Raw genomic sequence first — 18728 nt, forward strand, 5'->3', positions numbered from 1 at the left:
GGGAAGAGGGTCAAGTTAAAAACACAGTAAACAATTCAATTTTTAAGAGAAAGTGCGATCGTTCTCCCGGCTGTGCCTCAGGAGTTAAGCTGTCTTTGGCTCGCGCTAGCGATCAGCGCGCCTTAAATGCTTCGGGGGGCGTGGCCTAGCTGTGGTGGGCGTGGCCTGAGGGGTCCCCGGTGATGGCGGCAAAGTTAGAGTGTTTCCCGCAGCAGCGCCAAGATCGGCTGCGCGGGGATGCCCAGGGGGTGGAGAACACGTCAAGTAAGTGCCCAGGGGAAGAGGGTCAAGTTAAAAACACAGTAAACAATTCAATTTAAGAACAGCACCAATCCCAACATTGCTTGCATCAATGGTTAATGTCGATTGAAGGTCAGGATAATATTGCTTCAAACGTTTGGGTGAAATGAGTTGTTTTTTACCCAATTGAGCACTTCTTGACATTCAGTATTCCACTCAAACACAACACATCAAGGGCCAGATGTAGGTAGCCAAATACCGGTCGGTAACGGCCGAATTCGGCCGTTACCGACCGGTATTTGGCTTTTGAGATGTAGGGGGCAGGAAACAGGCCATTTCGGTAATTTTACCGATTCGGTAAATATACCGGTCGGTAAATTTACCGACCGGTATTTTTACAGAATCGGTAAAATTGAGATGTAGGTGGGACTCTTCTGAGTCCCACAAGCCCTACAAATTCGGTATTTTACCATCAAATTCAATTTGATGGTAAAATACCAATTCAGGTGTGCATGCACATGTGTGCATGCACACCTGTGCAATATGACAGGCAGACCTGCCCTTAGGGCAGGTATGCCTGCCACATGGCCCCTGAACCTTTTTTGGGGGTGCTAGAGGGTGTCAAAGTGACACCCCCTGCACCCTTGTCAAAATCGGTATTTACCGATTCGGTAAATACCGACCGGTAATGCCCCATTCATTCCTATGGGCTTCAAAGCCCATAGGAATGAATGGAGCATTACCGGTCGTGGGTAAAATTCACATAACCCTAACAAGCATTTGCAATGCAATAGGTCTCACATTTGTCAGAATTAGAGCTATTTGCGTTGCAAATGACAATGTCTTTTACCAATGTGTTTTTGTTTGAAGTGTAGTGGACGTATGAACAAAGACAAAGCTGCAACACTGTCTAGAGTGCTTACAATATGTGAATTACTGACGGGACCAGAGAAGCAGCTGCAGCTTTGTCTGGAGGGGTTAGAATGAGAAATTACCAACAGGACAAGGGTAGCAGCTAGCAGCACTTTTTTGAAGACTTAAAATGATGAATTAACTACAGGGCCAGAGTAGCAGTTAGCAGCACTGCCTGAGAAATTACCGAGAGGACCAGAGCAGCAGCTAGCAGACAAGACCATACTAGCACCTAACATCACTGATTAGAGGATTTTGAATCAGGAATTACCTATGGGACAAGAGTAGCAGCTGCCGCACTGTGTAGAGGATTAAGAATGAGATATGAACCACTCGGACCAGAGAAGCAGGAGCAGCACCTTCTAGGACTTAGAATGAGGAATTACCAGTCATATTTCTAACATTCAGCAGCTTTTAAAAGGAACAAACAACTAATGCTGCTAAACTGTGTGTATTTTAGATGTGAAGGTGACACAGCTGACTTTACAGTGCACCCTTTAATGATTTTCAGTTTATCTTGTAAAACATACATGGCTCCGCATGACTTTCTCAAAAAGCCCCTAAAAAATGTTTAGTCCTTAGCCGTGATTTGCCTAAGCGTTTGCATACTGTAATACTGTATGGGAGTTTGTGACATTGGAGGGAGAGGTGCTTATCACGAGGTTATAACAAAGGTCACCACTATAATGCTTTTTCTTGTCAGGAATATCTCAATGGAATTTGCCATTTTCTACCTGTGAGCAATTTGATGTGTAAACCCATATTAAAAGTGAACTTACCTTGCGTGTGATTAACTGCATTAAAGTAACCTACAGAATGTTAATATTTTTTGTAGACACGAAGAGATTAAACGGCAACTCTGTTAAAGACATTTAAGTAATGTCATGTGTTGCCTATTAATCTGTCTACAAAAAATATGAATCATATGAATGTGTCACTCATTGTTTAAAGTAGCTGGTGCTCGTGGAAAGCCTTGCAACAGCTCCGGGTTGAGTTTGAGCTACGAAAATTAAACCAAAAGCCTGTAGAGCGAGCTGCTCCTAATGTTTGGCGTGGGAACAGACCTTTGAGGCGAACAAAGGGAGATCGTAGTTTTGGAGCAACATCTCACCCCAGCCAATCGCACTGCAATATTGTGCCATCCTAGGCGACATCTTTATAAACGTTTATAAAGGTGTCGCCTAGGATGGCACAATATTGCAGTGCGATTGGCTGGGGTGAGATGTTGCTCCAAAACTACGATGTCTGATTCAAGAGTGCTTTTTGGGCATTGCACTTTAACCAGTCTGCACACACAGACAGGAAACATTGAAAAAGTCCTGGTAAATGTAAAGAAAAAGAGTGCATCCTGTCCCTACATGTGATGAACAAAGGGAGATGCCAACACGGATTCCAAGAGGTCGAAGACGTAACACAGCAGTCGGAGCTCCAGACTTTGGTTCTGGGGATCCTTGTTGGAGCCTCGAAGTCAGTTCAACATCCTCTAAATGATTGTGGACAAATCACACATGGGAGGTACTTGCAACAATCCTGGTGAAAATGCTGTGTAGGTGTTAAAAAAATAGATGATACAGGACACCCCCCACATGTTTACTTAGAAGAGGGATTTAATTTGTGCAGGTGGTGGGCAACAGGTCTTTGTTTCCATCAGTTTGAGCAAGAGAGAGAGAGGCAGGAAAGGGAGACAACTATGGGGAAATAGTGACAAAGGTCGAAGACAGGGATAAGGAGGCAGGTGCAGGCCGTGTAGGGTGGGAGGAGTAACAGGCAAGAGGTAGTACCACAGTTTGGACTTAGCAGGGTCAGCGGTGGGCTCCTTCAAAACATGTTCCCCTGCCTTGACAATTTTTTTTTTTATTAATTTTATTTCATTACAAATTAAGGAATAGATAACAGCTATATAATTTCAAAAAGAAAAATAATTTGACATGCTTGTTAACATACATCAAAAGAGTTAAGTCGTGGGGTATTGGATGGTGTTGGGGGAGGAGAGGATTGGAGTGCCCGAAGAGCACTCTGACATGCATGCATTTTTACACTTCAATAAACCAGACTGAAGTGAGAGTGTGCAGCTGGGGCTAGCAGAGGGTCAGGAAAATGTTCCAAGCCGGCTTCGCGCAATAATCAGGCCACACTGTCATTTTAAGGCGTAAAAGGCCATTTATTAGGACCAGGCTGCACAAACACAACAAAGTAACATTAAACCCCCACAACTCCCCCCCAACAACACTCAACCTTCACGCACTCCAAATTCACCTTCCTTTCCACTCCATGGCCCATTCCTTTCTTCCACTCACTCTTGTCATCCGGTCATTATCCTCATGCCTCCAGTCCCCCTCCATCATTCACTCCTTCCCCCCACGAGAGGTGGTTGCGCCTGCTAGTGACTCCCCCACCCCTCCCAAGTACCGCCAACCCTGCAGCCCGTCCTAAACTGGCACGCTCTGCCAACCCTATCCCATAACCCTAAGAACTGTAGGGCGGGTGGGAGGCCTCAAATAACTATCCCACCCAGATGATGCCAGAATGCAGGAAGAGGAAGTCGACTTCCTCTCCTGCATTCTTATACCACCCCCCAAACCACACCGCCCGACCCCAGCCTGGCCCTCCCATCGCGAATAACTCCGGGGGAAGACTAGACTGCGTCTTCACTTCCCCCGGGGCCCTGCATTGTTGCTGGCTTTCCAGTGTGTTTAAGGTAGCTATGGTGAGAACAGGCCCCAAGTGGGTGAGACGGGTCTGCCGCAGCGCTTAATTTGTATTAAAAAAACACATAAATGCACCAATTTAGACTAATCAAGGCCCCAAAAGCTATAATAATGGCTTGAACTGCAGTTATAGGTTATTTTTAAATAGATGGATTTAAATGAATATGACATGTTGAACTGTTTGTTGGCAGCATCTGCCTAGGACTACAATGTCTGGACTTGTAGGTTCTGCATAAGGCATTCAGAGAAACATGCATGCCTGAGCTATCAGAAAATAATGAGTTCATAACAGAATAAAGTGACAAACTGTTCATATTAAAGGTACATTAACACAAACAAGAATTAAAAGATCGAAAGCACACAGAACTGTGTCAAAAGAAAATCCAGACTCCGTAGCTTTGGAACAGATGATCTGCCGTTCACATGCCAAAGTTAGCTCAATATTTTCTTTTATCTGTGAACAAAATATTAAAATAATTTAAATTTCGTCTAGCGCACCACCGCACCCCTACCCATATCTAAACCCATATCTAAAGCCATCAACGCATTCCAATAGATTGTATGACAAAGCCACTTCAATGGACTGGCTCCCGGTCAACAAGAGAATCACCTTCCGTCTCCTCACCCACGCTCACAAAGCCCTACACAACCAAGGTCCAAGATACCTCAACAGCCACCTCAACTTCTACACTCCCACCCACCAGCTTCGATCGACCAGCCACGCCCTCGCCGCCGTCCCCCGCATCCGAAGAGCCACAACAGGAGGAAGGTCCTTCTCCTACCTGGCCGCCAAGACTTGGAACTCCCTCCCGACCCACCTCCGCCTGACCCAAGACCACCTCGCCTTCAGGAAGCATCTCAAGACCTGGCTGTTCGAGCAGTAGCGGACCCCCCCTCCCCAGCGCCTTGAGACCCTCCGGGTGAGTAGTGCGCTATATAAATGCTTTGATTGATTGATTGATAAATTCCTGTAAAACCATGAGGGGGTTAAAGCAGAAATGCATCAATGTCCTTTTGCGGTTCCCTCGTGGAGTGAATGAGCTCCCTGAAGGCAGCCAGCCCCACTCCTGCAACCAGAGGGAGCCGGCAGTCACGGACACCACACTTTCTGGGTTGGAGCAGCTGGGGAGGCGCGGGGCAGATCCGGACATTGCGATTACACGTGCTTTTCACAACTTGTGGGCAGATATTGCAGTAGAAAGAGAAAGTCGAGCAGTAAAAAAAAAGCATTTCTATTTATCAACAGACTTGAAAATATCTCATTCGACGGCAGTATTTTGGAATCCCTGTCCATTCTCACTTTTGTGACACACACGCGCACAAACACACACACACTCATGCCCACTCATACGCACGCACACACACACCCCAAACTCTTTAAGAAATCAGCATTCTAATTTGTCAGCAGTAAACTGCACGGTACTTGATATCACCAGAAGAAACACAAAATAATGTATGTTTTGCTGTTGTCGGTGGCATTCCAATAAATACGTTATTTTTTTGCAACTGAGAGATGGCTGCAAACCACAATGGGCCTTATTTATGAAGGCCTTGCGCCGCCGGTGCGTCACTTTTAACATGGGAAAAAGTGACGGATCGGTGGCGCAAGGCCTTCATTAATAAGGCCCAATGTATTCAATCCTCACGAAGAATGAAGAGATTAGTAAAGGAATGCGTCATTTCCTGGAATGCTTAGCTGCTTCTGAAACACCCAAACTGGTAAATCCATTCCACTTCCAATCGAGGAACCAATAAATACAAGATAAAGGCACAAGCATCGTGTGTGTCGCTGATTGTTTCCTTGTTAATAGTCCGTGGGGTGGGGCAGGGACTGTGCCTCTGAAGCGGAGTTCACTGCTACTAATAACCAGCTGAAGCAGTGCATGTCGTGCCTGTACATAGAGAAACTCATTACACAATCTGTGGGTGCATGTGGCTCCTACGGAGTGCAGCTGTTGCCTTCTCCATGCTGCAAGGAACCCTCTGAATGGGATGAGACAGAGCATATGGAGGAGTGGGAGGGGCTGCAACTCATGGCTTTTAAAAAAAAAGGACTTCAACAAGCCCAATCCGCCATAAAAAGAAGCCCAAACAAACCAAATATACTACCAAAGACGAGCCCAACTACGGTTGACTTCGAAAAGTGGGAAAAGGCTGAATAAATACAATCAGCAGAGCGGGAGGAACAAAGAGGGAGGCAGTACTGACACAATTGTGGCATTACCAGGGAATGGGAGGGAGGAATGATATATTTACATGTAAGCAGCTTTGCCTCTGAAGCTGAACACAGGCAAACAGTAACAGACTAAGAAAAAGAAAAACAAGCATTTACAATGCAATGGTCTCGGCAATATTATAGGTAGAGCTATTGGTATTGCTCATTATTTTTTTATTTTTTTGTATCCCTAAATAAATGGCATTGTCCTTTATATTGGCAATAGCTTAATTGCTTGCATATTCGAGACCTATTGCATTAGCAGAGAGAGAGTGAGGTAGTGAGATAGAGAGAGAGTGAGGTAGTGAGAGAGTGAGGTAGTGAGAGAGTGAGGTAGATAGAGAGTGAGGTAGTGAGAGAGTGAGGTAGATAGAGAGTGAGGTAGTGAGAGCAAGAGAGTGAGGTAGTGAAGAGTGAGGTAGTGAGGGAGAGGGATGTTTTGAGGTAGTGAGATAGAAACAGAGAGTGAGGTTGTGAGGTAGTGAGATAGAGAGAGAGAGTGAGGTAGTGAAAGAGAGAGTGAAAGTGAGTTAGTGAGATAGAAAGAGAGAGAGTGAGGTAGTGAGATAGAGAGAGAGAGTGAAGTTGTGAGGTAGTGAAATAGAGAGTGAGGTAGTGAGATAGAGGGAGAGTGAGGTAGTGAGTTAGAGAGAGAGAGTGAAGTTGTGAGGTAGTGAAATAGAGAGTGAGGTAGTGAGATAGAGAGTGAGGTAGTGATGTTTTGAGAGAGCAAGTCACAAAGGCACCGTCCCAGCAGGAGACACTCAGGACAAAGGTCACCCAAAGCCAGACAGTTAAGCGCCACTTTACCGTTAAGCACTGCGAATTGACTCTTCCTGGTCTAAAAAGGCACCTGATAATGGTAAAGATATGCAGAACTCTTCGGGCCTGTCATAATGATGAAACATATAGGCGCACACGATATTGCACAAGCAAAGCAAGTGAAATGTATAGAGATATAATTGTGGTCAGCAATGCGAAAGTGAAGCACCCAAAATAAATTCTTTCTTAAACATCTGTTCCAATTAAGCGTTGCTATGCAAAGTCGTACAATGAATTGAGTCTGTGCACTTTAATTCGAGCGCACAAAGTACCGTCAGCCCCATGCGATTCCTCGTTTTAATGCACCTGTAGCAGAGAAGTATTCGGACTCCAAGGATTCCTTGAGTCCCTTTCTCCTCCTCCAGGAACCTTAAATCACTCTGGCAGGTAGCTGGGAAGCAGCTGCTAATGATAGTTTTGCTCTGGAGTACAGGAAGTCAACCTTTAACCCCGCCTGCTGTTGTTTGTCTCAGGCTGGTGACAAAAGAACAGATGTCAGCAAGATGCCAACTGTGCGTCTAGTCACAGAGCTGCAAGAAACCTGGAAAAGCAGAGAGGCTGCAATACACACACACTGTCAAATGACAAACTTGAATCCCGGTCGTTTCACAAAGCTTCCCTGACTAAGCGGACATCCAGGCAAAAAATTAGACACATCAACATTTTTGCAGTTTCACATAGCGCAAACTCGACCCTCAGATCTCGGGGTGCCTTACATGAGCACCAGTTACATTGCTCTGTGTCACTTTTTTTGGGCGCGTATTCACAAGTTTGTTGAGCCGGTGCGAACTGGGTTCACCAGCTCCAACGTCGCCAGCTTTGACAGTGCTCTCCTCATTCTTTCCAGCCAACCTACTGAAATACAATTTACCTCGTTTTACGTGGCATACATACGGTACATACCTTGTTTTCATTTGCACAAGCGGGTGAGGTGGTATTCACAGATTCCCTGAGGAGCAGGAGTCCAGTCGCTGGAGGAGTTCATGAAACATCTTCGCATGGACTCGGTGTAACTGTGAAACGTGTGAAGGCCAGGAGTGACGTGTATCTGTGAAGTGCATGCTCGCCCTATCTCTTGGCAATATTATTGACACAAAAAGGATGTTTGTTACTCAACTTATTTGGACTTGTACCCAGTTCAGCAACCAGGATTCGGACCTCTGACCACGGGATCAGAGGACTGTAGGTGAGACTGTAGGTGGGAGTCCCGCTCGGGGGACTCGCGGACAACTGGGGATCCTCTTCAGGGCTCGTCACAAATATGCCCCACGAGCCTCGTGGGCTCTAAACAAATTGCCCCCGCAACGTAGGAGCAGCCTGCTGCCTTTGGGGCTGCTCTAGGGATGTGCCTGGGCGTCGTTGGGGTCCCTCTCGGGGGACACAAAACACCTACAATGCCCCCGAGCCTCGCAGGCTCTCGGAAAAAATGCGGCCGCAATGTGGGAGCCCCGCTCGGGGGACTCGATTACCCAGGAATGCCCACACAAGAAAGCCTGCACCACTGGGGGGGCGGGCACCGGCAATTTGCCCCTGCGCCCCCACCCTCTTCAACATACTACCACGGGGCTTCGGCCTCACTCCCCCTCCTCCCGGTCAGCTCCACTCACCGGTGTGCAGCACAGGGGCTCCGGAGGGGTCGGCGGCGGTGAACTCGGTTTGGTGCGGGCGGACTTCTTCAATCTCCGCTCCGCTCACCGGGCGCTTAGGCGGGGCTCTCCCCCTTCTCAGGAGAGCCCTGCGGGAACCGGCGCTGGCGTCTGGACACTTCTTCTCCTGGACAAGTGCACCGGGGCGCAGAGTAGGCTCCTGCCTGCCCCGGTGCTCGTGCAGCTGCGATTCGTCTCTGGGAGGCGGGGTAGGCTCCCGCCCTCCTACTTTCGGTTTCCGGTTGTCCCGCCCGGCCTGCCCGACTTCCTGGTCGCGGGCCGGCGGCGATGTTCGGTTTGTCCCGGGCTACGGCGGTGATTCTGGGCTGATGAGGGGTAGGCTCCCTCTTTAATGAAGTCACGAACACGGGGCAAATGAAGGCGGCAATGCGAGGACTGTAGGTGAAACAAACTCACATGAAGGGAGACGTGGAAAACGAAAGGCGCTTCAGCCATTGTTGAACAAACACGGAGCAGCGAACAGCGGGAGGGGGCGGGAACGAGGACAGCGGGAGCAGGCGACCAACCTCATCTTTAAAAAACAGGAAAATGGCGACCGGGAGCTCTGAAAATGTTCGGATTGGGGGCGTGTTTTGCTGTTTTGAGTGACAGACAACGTCACTGTCTAAAGAACAGCAAAACTTACGCCCCCAAATCCGAAAAAGACGGAGCCTATTCGGAGGGATGGCTCTCTCCTCCAATGACTAGCCTCCATTTAGGAAGCCAGCCAATGGAGGGAGAGCCAAAAAGAGGGAGGGATAAAGCAGCCCTCTTACTAACAATAATTCTCGGACTTCCGGTTCTGCCTTCGGCAGACCGGATATTACCGAGACCTAAAAATAGTCCCCTCAAGAACACATAAGGAGCCATAGCGGAATGAGACAGTACTTAGTCCATGCTGCATTGGAGGAATAGAAGGGAAAAAGGAGGAACAAAGATGCAGGGCTGGCCACCAGCAAGCAAAGATTTTTGAAGAACACTGAACCAAGCAAATAAAAAGCAGGGGGGTGGCTTTAAGGCAACATGAGAAATTACAATAGGTCTCAAATACTCGACCTAAAAATGACTTCAGACCAGCCTTGTCTGTGGGAGCCTTGGTCGGAGATATGGAGTCAATCAAACTCGATTTTGGTAAAACACCTTGACTGGTAACCATATTCCCCAAATACTCAACTTCATTAGCGAGGAAAACACATTTGTCTCTCCGCAAATCCACACCATTTGATTGCAATCTACTCAACACTTTCTGTAAAATTTCATCATGATTTGCTCTATCTGGTGCAAATATTAAGACATCACCCTGGATCACATGCTGATAAACCGAAGCTGCAGAAGCCAACCCAAACGACATGCAAACTTACTGGTAAGTTCCAAAAGGAGAAACAACTGCCATGAGATGCCTACACTCCAGAGCCAACTCAACGTAATGGTGAACCAAAGCTAAATCCAATTTAGATAAAACTTTAGCATACTTCAACCCTGCTAACAGTTCATTGATATTAGGCATAGGATGAGAATCCATCCAGAACTCCTTGTTCAAACAGTGAAGGTGAACACAGACTCGAATCTCACCATTTTGTTTGCAGGCAACTTCCATAGGAGATAACCACAGGGACGAGTCAATAGGTTCAATGATACCACTTTTGCACAAATAATCTAATTATTTTTCCAAATCTTGTCTTATACTAAAAGGGCCCTTTCTCAACTTGTGCTTCACAGCCTTGCTCCTTCATTTACTATAATTTTGTGCTGGTAATCTTTTATTTTTCCTAACTCACCGGAAAACAAATGTGAATATTTGTTTATTATGCTCTCCAACTCCAAATTGTCCCTTACCCCCAATACTTGTTCTCTGGTTCCCGGTTTGAGCACCATCCTAAATAATCCTTGGTGAAACCACCCTAGTATGTTCAGACCCTTATGCGCTACATACATTTTCTCTGCTATTCTCCTTCCCTTGAATGCCATAATGTCCTCTATGTACCCTGACAAATTTATTTTACTTCCGTCATAGGAGACTGCTCTGTGATCAGGAGGTAAGAGTGGTCTCTTAGGGAATGTGCTATCATGCAGCTCTGGAGTGATCATTGAGATGAGCACCCCTGAATCTACCAATAGTTTCAAAATGTTGTCTCCCACTCTGATCTCTACATACGGATCCACACATAATTTAGGATTACCCACTATGACTTCCTCACTCTGCACTACCATTACCATGTCTCTAAGGTCCTTGCTAATACTTATATCTCCTTCATCCACTAGCTCATCTTCAAATATACACTTGACGGAAGATATCTGTTTGTTTTTGCCAGATTGGCTCACCTTTGCAAAGTGATCTGGTCTATTGCAACTTCCGCACATTACAAACCTTGCTGGACACTGTTTGCCCCCTTTTATATGTGCTCTGTACCCACACCTAAAACAAATATTTTGTTGTGAAAAGAAAGATTTTTTTTATCACCATAACCAGTATGTGCCCTGTCAATGGGTTTGTTGTCTTTACCCTCCTTGGCACTCTTCACTCTTACAGCAGATATAGATTCCCTGTTTTTCACTTCTAATTCTTTGGTTGACACTTGTAAGATTTCAATGATCTTGGCCATTTTTATTGTGTCCTCTAAGGTTGGATCTCCCATAGACAACAATTTCTGTTTGATCATTTTGTCATTGCAATGACATATACATTGGTCTGTTACTAACTGGCCAGGAAAGTTCTCAAACTGACAGTCTGCTACTCACCTTCTTAAAGCAGTGATATTAGTGTCAACATCTTTATTTGCATTTTGCATACGTAAAAAATACACTTGTGGCGTATGACCACCAAACTTGGTTGAACATCAAATCTAGCTTTGAACCTTTTCACTGTTTCTTAATATTATTCCAGAATATCCTCTCCTTCAACCACAAGTTCCAGCAATTTTTTCAAAATGGCCCTCCTTTCAAATCCTAAAGAATTAAGAAGAAGGTATTTCCTTCTTTCTGCTCAGAAACGACTAGCTCCAATTGCGCCTAAAGTTTTGAAGCCATCAAACCACAGTACCCACTTTGTTGGTGGTTTAACAGGTGTTTCTAAAAATGGAGGTAGGGGTGCTATATCTTGCATGTTCTTAGTCTATGCAACAAGGAACTAACAAAAAAAATGTTTAAGGCAGAAGTGTTACGCACCACAAACCGTTTAGGATTCGCGAAACCCACAAGAGTGTGTTGTATTTATAACCCCTCAGGATCAGTAAGGAAAACAGCTAAATAAATTGCAGAGCTTTATCAACATTTAAATTAATGATAATCTGAGCCAACCAATGGAATGTGACGAAGTACTGTATCCAACAGAAAAACTGTAGCAGGATGGTTGATACTTTGCCTGCATGAAAATACCCAAAACAATTACCCGAGCTGTGCAGATCAGCGTTATAGTGACCCCACTTACTATAAAATGTGCCCTCCACGCTGTAGTGTTGATTTTCTCAAGGTCTGCCATTCACTTCAAATGACTGGCAGTAGCCACCTCCACACAAGGCACGCCAACCACAGAGGGTAACAGGCAGAATCAGACAACTAGAACCATACTCTTCAGAGTGGTTCTGACCGTCACGCTGCCCGGGTGCATCTGGAACTGAAACACCACAACCTCCTTAGCGTAATTCAGTTCCGTACCCACGCTGAAAAACAAATGAAACTCACTCCTGCTCTACCCGTAAAATGGCGGCTGCGTTCTACGTCACGGTGTCTTCCAAGGAACTGCAACGCAAACACCTTGCATTTCAGAATCGCTGTGGGGAATGCACTCACAAAATGCTTCCTACTTGGTGCTGCATCATGGCATCTGGCCTCAGGTTGGAATGCACTGCCCTCCTTGTGTTTCATGACCTGTCACTGCCTTAGTCGTAGTACAAAGCCTTGTCACAATCTGCAAATCAGTCGACATCGGACGGTTGGCTGACCACACCTCAATCTTCAACTTCCTGTCCCTTAATTTCAAGATGTGTGCCTGTGCTGACAGCTGATAGTCACTAGACTCGTGCCATGTAAAGTGATACACGGGCTGGTTCATGTAGATGGCACAGCACTCGTCATCGCCACGAAAAATGTAGTTATTGATGACTGAGGCAAGGTGAGGTAAGTAAAGATCCTTTAATTCATCAACATCTGAACCACTTAGGGCAGAGTATAGGAGCATCTAAACTCCAACTGCCACATAATCTACATTCCACATTCTGGACCCCACACACAGTGAGGTTCCAAGCTCTACGATCTAAGATATCCACTACAAAATGTTTACTAACTAACCCATGAATTGGAAGCTGGAAATATTGACTGTGGGCCTCATTTACTACAAAATGAAGCAGCGCCGAACTGCATCATTTTAAAAGCAAAGGGATGAGTCTTACTAACAACAACACAACACATCTGTGTGCTTTCCCCTGCACTGGGTCAGTACATCTAACAAAAGGTTCAGGGGGAGAGATCAATAAAAGCTATATATAGTGTCACACCTATTCAGTTCAAGAAAAAGAATCAGAAAAAAGAGAGATAAAAAATGATAAACAGTGGTTAAAGAAGCCCTTTTTAGACAATATTACTAGTATAAAAATTTCAAATTTATTGCATATAGTACAAAAATAGTTCTAAAAAACAAGTATGCTCAGGACAAAAGGGCTGGTGTTCCTAAAGGGAAACATATATCACAAACCAGACAAGTGGCAAACAAAACCATTACATATTGGGATAAAGGAATAACATAAACATAAATATTATGTCCTTAATACAATTTGGGCCACAGAGAAGCGTCAACGGCGTTTCGACCGCTATATTATTGTGCGGTCATCTTCAGGACTGGAAAATTGCTTGAGCAATATATATCTGTGCAACAAAAAATCATGTTTAATAATAGTTCATTACTTCATATATACAAGCATGTCATAGTAGGCTTCTTTAGAGGAAAAGACCTATGAATACCACGTGAAAATTTAAGGTAGAAGAGTATAGTAAACCACTCCCAAGCACCAAAAGTGACTCAAAAGTCCACATCCCTAAATAAAAAAAAAAGAGAAAAGTAACAACACCTTGAAATTAAGATTAGATCTGACCAAACATTACTCATGGTCGTCCATGGGTACTTTGAAAAACTAAAACAAAAGAAAAAAAGGATTCAGTATAGTGCCACTGTCATGTGGAACAACGGAGTGAAACTTCGAGAAACCCACTTACCAAAAGATAGCGGGTAAGGACATGTTATAACTACGTTATTTCAAAGTGTTAGGGCAGTGGCTCCAAATCTTAAACCAACTGCTCGCCTCATTACTAGGCTGTAAAACAGGGAGAGAAAGTAGGCAGAAAAGACATATGTATTTAATGGCCATATCAAACCAATTGGTCAATCTGATAATACAATCTCTAGATTCTACCCAAAAGCGAGTTACTGTTAACAAATGTAATGAGCTTGTACCCAATATCCATTGGGGAGACAATAGTTCTAGACCTAGACCCAAAATAATTAAGGACCAAGTAACCCTCTTGCGCTTCTCCTGCTGACATAAAGAGTATGTATACAGAATAATCTGTCATGTAGGTAAGTCATAATTACAGAACTCAATAAAGTTTTGTTCAAAAACGTCTCCTTGTTACTAACAAATGCTGCAGAACACTTATAGACTGGCTAGATTTCATACATATGTGTTTCAGATTCTCGTGGCGTCTATTCATTCCTATTCATAAACCGCTACTTGAAAATGAGTCTCTCTCACATAAGTGTATCAGCACTCAGTAGAACGCTGTCAGAAATGTGATTCTGAGGAATATAAAGCCATCCTCGTGCTATTCAGAAATCGAGAATTACACAGGCGTGGTGGTAAATAATGAATCTTGAAGATGACCGCACAATAATATAGCGTTCGAAACGCCGTTGACGCTTCTCTGTGGCCCAAATTGTATTAAGGACATAATATTTATGTTTATGTTGTTCCTTTATCCCAATATGTAATGGTTTTGTTTGCCACTTGTCTGGTTTGTGATATGTGTTTCCCTTTATGTACACCAGCACTTTTGTCTTGAGCATACTTGTTTTTCAGAACTATTTTTGTACTATATGCAATAAATTTGAAATGTTGATACTAGTAATATTGTCTAAAAAGGGCTTCTTTAACCCCTTCCATGCGTCGGACGTCACGGTGGGCGTGTGCGGAGGACGGCCGGGGGCCGTCCGAACCACGCCCACGCCATAAATCACCCGCACCGCAGCGGAATTTTCGCCGCGGTCAAGGGGTTAACCACTGTTTACAATTGTTTATCTCTCTTTTTTCTGATTCTTTTTCTTTAACTGAATAGGTGTGACACTATATATAGCTTTTATTGATCTCTCCCCCTGAACCTTTTGTTAGATGTACCGATTGACTGTTCCGGGTTCGGGGTTTTTGGACAGCCCCTGTGGTTGTTAATCATTCCCCTGCACTGGGGCACAATTGGCTGCCATGAGCCAGCAGAGGCACCCTTGCGTCATGTTGCAAGGGTGCCTGCATTGCAGGAATGGTTGATTTTGTGCAGGAAGGAGGCAGCACACATAGAAAGAGGAAAAAACTAGAACAAATAAAAGTATTTCTCCTCATTGCGCCACTCCTATGCCTTTCTTTTGGGAGGCAAAGAATTTTGACACATTTCCAGCTATATCACACTTTGTAAATCTGAGAATGTGTCAGGTTCCATCGATATTTCGTGGGAACATCCACAGCAACACCCATGTAACACCTCTTTCATGCAGAGTAATGTATAAAAGGGCCCCATATTTACAAGGCCATGAAAAGTCAGGCAGGGTAACTTTACATGGCCTTGTAAACATGAGCAGGTCCGTTGCGCTGCTGGCACGTCTAAAAATAGGGGTACACCGGTTGCGCAATGGGCTTATAAATGAGTCCTTGTGCCCATGTACGACATCCTATCTCCATATCACTAAAGTCCAACATAAATGTCTGCATGTGAGTCACAGTTTTTCAGTAATGTGTTAATGATATTGAAAAATTCATGCCCTCTCATTTTATCTATCACCAGTTCCCATCCATAATGTACCCTTATCATAGCAGTTACAATTTTCAGGAGAGATTAAATTAGTTTATACTTTGTGATAGTGCAAGTTTTTACCCTTTGTACTGTGTCTTGGTGAGGTATGAAATTTGCAATGGAACATTCTATTCACATGTATGAACTATGCTTATATACTTTTAACGTGTTTTAAGTATCTATCATTTATACAATTGAACTTGAATTTAGTTTGGACTTGACTGAGTGCCTATGAACATTGAAAATGTTTGAAAAGTAAACGTAAAGTACATGTCAGTGCCAACAAACTATCAGGCAGTCACATTAACTGTTTGGATGCAGATCTCTCTTATAGAAGTTAGAGATGTGTCAATGACAATTTTCTACAGCGGTTCAATATAAAGACCAGGGGCCCGATTCACAAAAGTAATCTGCGACAAAATCCTAACTTTACGATTTTCAGTAATCATAAAGGGCATTTAGGAGTAGTAAAGTTAGGAATCTTGGGCCAGATGTAGGTAGCCAAATACCGGTCGGTAACGGCCGAATTCGGCCGTTACCGACCGGTATTTGGCTACCGAGATGTAGGAGGACAGAAACGGGGCAAATCGGTAATTTTACCGATTCTGTAAATATACCGGTCGGTAAATTTACCGACCGGTATTTTTACAGAATCGGTAAAATTGATATGTAGGTGGGACTCTTATGAGTCCCACAAGGCCTAAGAAATCGGTATTTTACCATCAAATTCAATTTGATGGTGAAATACCGATTGAGGTGTGCATGCACATGTGTGCATGCACACCTGTGCCATATGACAGGCAGACCTGCCCTTAGGGCAGGTATGCCTGCCACATGGCCCCCGTACCTTTTTTGGGGGTGCTAGAGGGTGTCAAAGTGACACCCCCTGCACCCTTGTCAAAATCGGTATTTACCGATTCGGTAAATACCGACCGGTAATGCCCCATTCATTCCTATGGGCTTCAAAGCCCATAGGAATGAATGGAGCATTACCGGTCGGTATTTACCGAATCGGTAAATACCGACTTTTAAAGATTCGGTAAATCCACATCTGGATTTACCTACATCTCGGTACTTCTATTTTACTGATTCATAAATACCGAATCGGTAAAATTCGGTATTTATGAGTCGGTAAAATAGAATTACCTACATCTGGCCCCTTAACTTTAATACTCCTAAATGCCCTTTGTGAATACCAAAAGACGTAAAGTTAGGATTTTGTCTCAGATTACATTTGTGACTGGGGCCCAATGTTTCCCATACACAGTTCCATATTTTCACCTAGAAGCGTTTCAGTAACATCTTGTTGCTGTATTAAAAATCCAAAGAGTGGACGTGTTCATAAACACCCTTTGTTTTGGGGGGGGGTCAAATTTATTTATCACACTGTTTCTGTTGGTGCATTCAAGAAGGAAAATAGTACCTCTTCATGGAACTTACTACTGGTGAAGAGACTAATACTGTATCTCTCTGAGCATCTGGAAAACTCCCAGTACATGAAAAGTAATGCTCCTGGCCAATTTGATCTATGAGATAGCTTAGGGTACAGTCCAGATTTTCTCCCCAAGTGGTCGCTCTGTCAGTTCGAACTGAAAGTAATTCTTTCCAGATACCCAGTTATTATTCCTGTTGAGATTTTACAGGATTAGATGTAAGGAAAGCAATGCTGGGTTGTCTGATATAAAAGATGTGTTGCTGTTGTTATTTTTTTATTTGTTTCACAGCAACAAAAGGCCCGTTTATGATGTCGGGAGGACCGCCACCAACAAGCCTTCGGTAGCAGTCCAGCCGACATCCAGGGTATCGGTCCGACTACAGGATTAAAATACCGGCAGACAAAGTGATTTGGGCAAGGCAAAAGACTGCCACCTCCGACAGCTTCAAGGAGCAGTAGTCGGAGCCTAATCTCTAAAATGGAGGCAGAGCCTGCGGAGGCATTGCATTGGGGATTAGGATGTCAGTTTCCTACAGCCTTTTTATGGCGGTCCCACTGACATGAAAAGGCTGTCCGAAAGGAACTTTGGGGTCCCCCAGCAAGGTGGCAGTCTCCTCTGGGCCACTGCTAAGAGGCCGGGGGCACATGTGGTGCCCTCCCAAACATCCATGCACTGTGTGCCAAGCACCACAAGAGATTGTCCATTCTCCTGGCATGGATGTTTTCAAAATGCTTTTTTCTATTGCTGCTTGTGCAGCAGTCCTTTTCCTGGACTGCTGCCCAAGCCGCAATAGTAAAATGCATTTTACGACTGCCTGCATGGCGGTCATACATAATTGGGCTGTTGGGACCGCCGACTCTTTGTTGGACAGTCTTGTGCCCGAAACAATGGCCATCATAATGGGGCCCAAAGTTTCAATTAGAATCCTTTAACTTAGCATTGATGGTGGTACATAGGTCACTTATGGTGCTTAATATATTTGTACAAAATAATAGTTGTTGTATGAGTTAATTGTGCTAGTTGTGTGATTGGGATATGGAAAGACATACTATTAAAAAAGGCAATGACAAAGGAATACGTAGATAGTGAATCACACATACAGGCATGAAATATACATATTTACTGCAAAGCAAGGGCGCATTTACTATCGTCTTTCAAGTTGCAATAACTTTCTATTCAGTTCACTTTTGGACTCTTGTGGAAAGGAGAAGGCTGAGATGCATTTTGTCAACTTGGTTGCTACAAAATATCAAACACTGTCTGTCTTTGATAAATTGCTCATTGAGGCATTTTCTACCAAAAGCATGTTCTATAACACGTGTAGAAGTATCTCTTATTCGTCGGGGCTGCTCAATTAAAGGAGTTGAAAGTTGATGTGCAGCTGCAATAGGAGCACCATTTCAACATGTGTTTGGCAGATAGGTTGGCCCCACCAATCACCTTCGGTAATATTTATTGATTACGGATAGAAAATTGCACTGCATCTGGTGGAGATGCAGTTGTTTTAAAGGGAGCCTTACTGCAAAATGATAGCAAAAGCCTCACAAAAGACAATTTCCGTTGCAGTAAAGGTATGAGAATCAGTGTTTCTAATAAGATGTTACAACCATAAAAGCGAGGGAAGGGGCAAGACATGCCTCACACTGTAAGAAATGTGATGAAGGGATACTCCAGGTACTAGAGAAAAACACAAGTAATC

The 18728-nt window shown here is 44.3% G+C and overlaps 1 protein-coding gene across 1 annotated transcript in view; it reads left to right on the forward strand.

Moving 5' to 3' along the window:
• The window catches only part of LOC144762793 (CD109 antigen-like), a 1211849-nt gene that overhangs the window by 1012700 nt on the left and 180421 nt on the right, over window positions 1-18728 (forward strand). The gene's annotated exons all lie outside the window — the stretch shown is intronic.

Source organism: Lissotriton helveticus, chromosome 6, assembly GCF_964261635.1.
Source record: "Lissotriton helveticus chromosome 6, aLisHel1.1, whole genome shotgun sequence".
Taxonomy (NCBI): domain Eukaryota; kingdom Metazoa; phylum Chordata; class Amphibia; order Caudata; family Salamandridae; genus Lissotriton; species Lissotriton helveticus.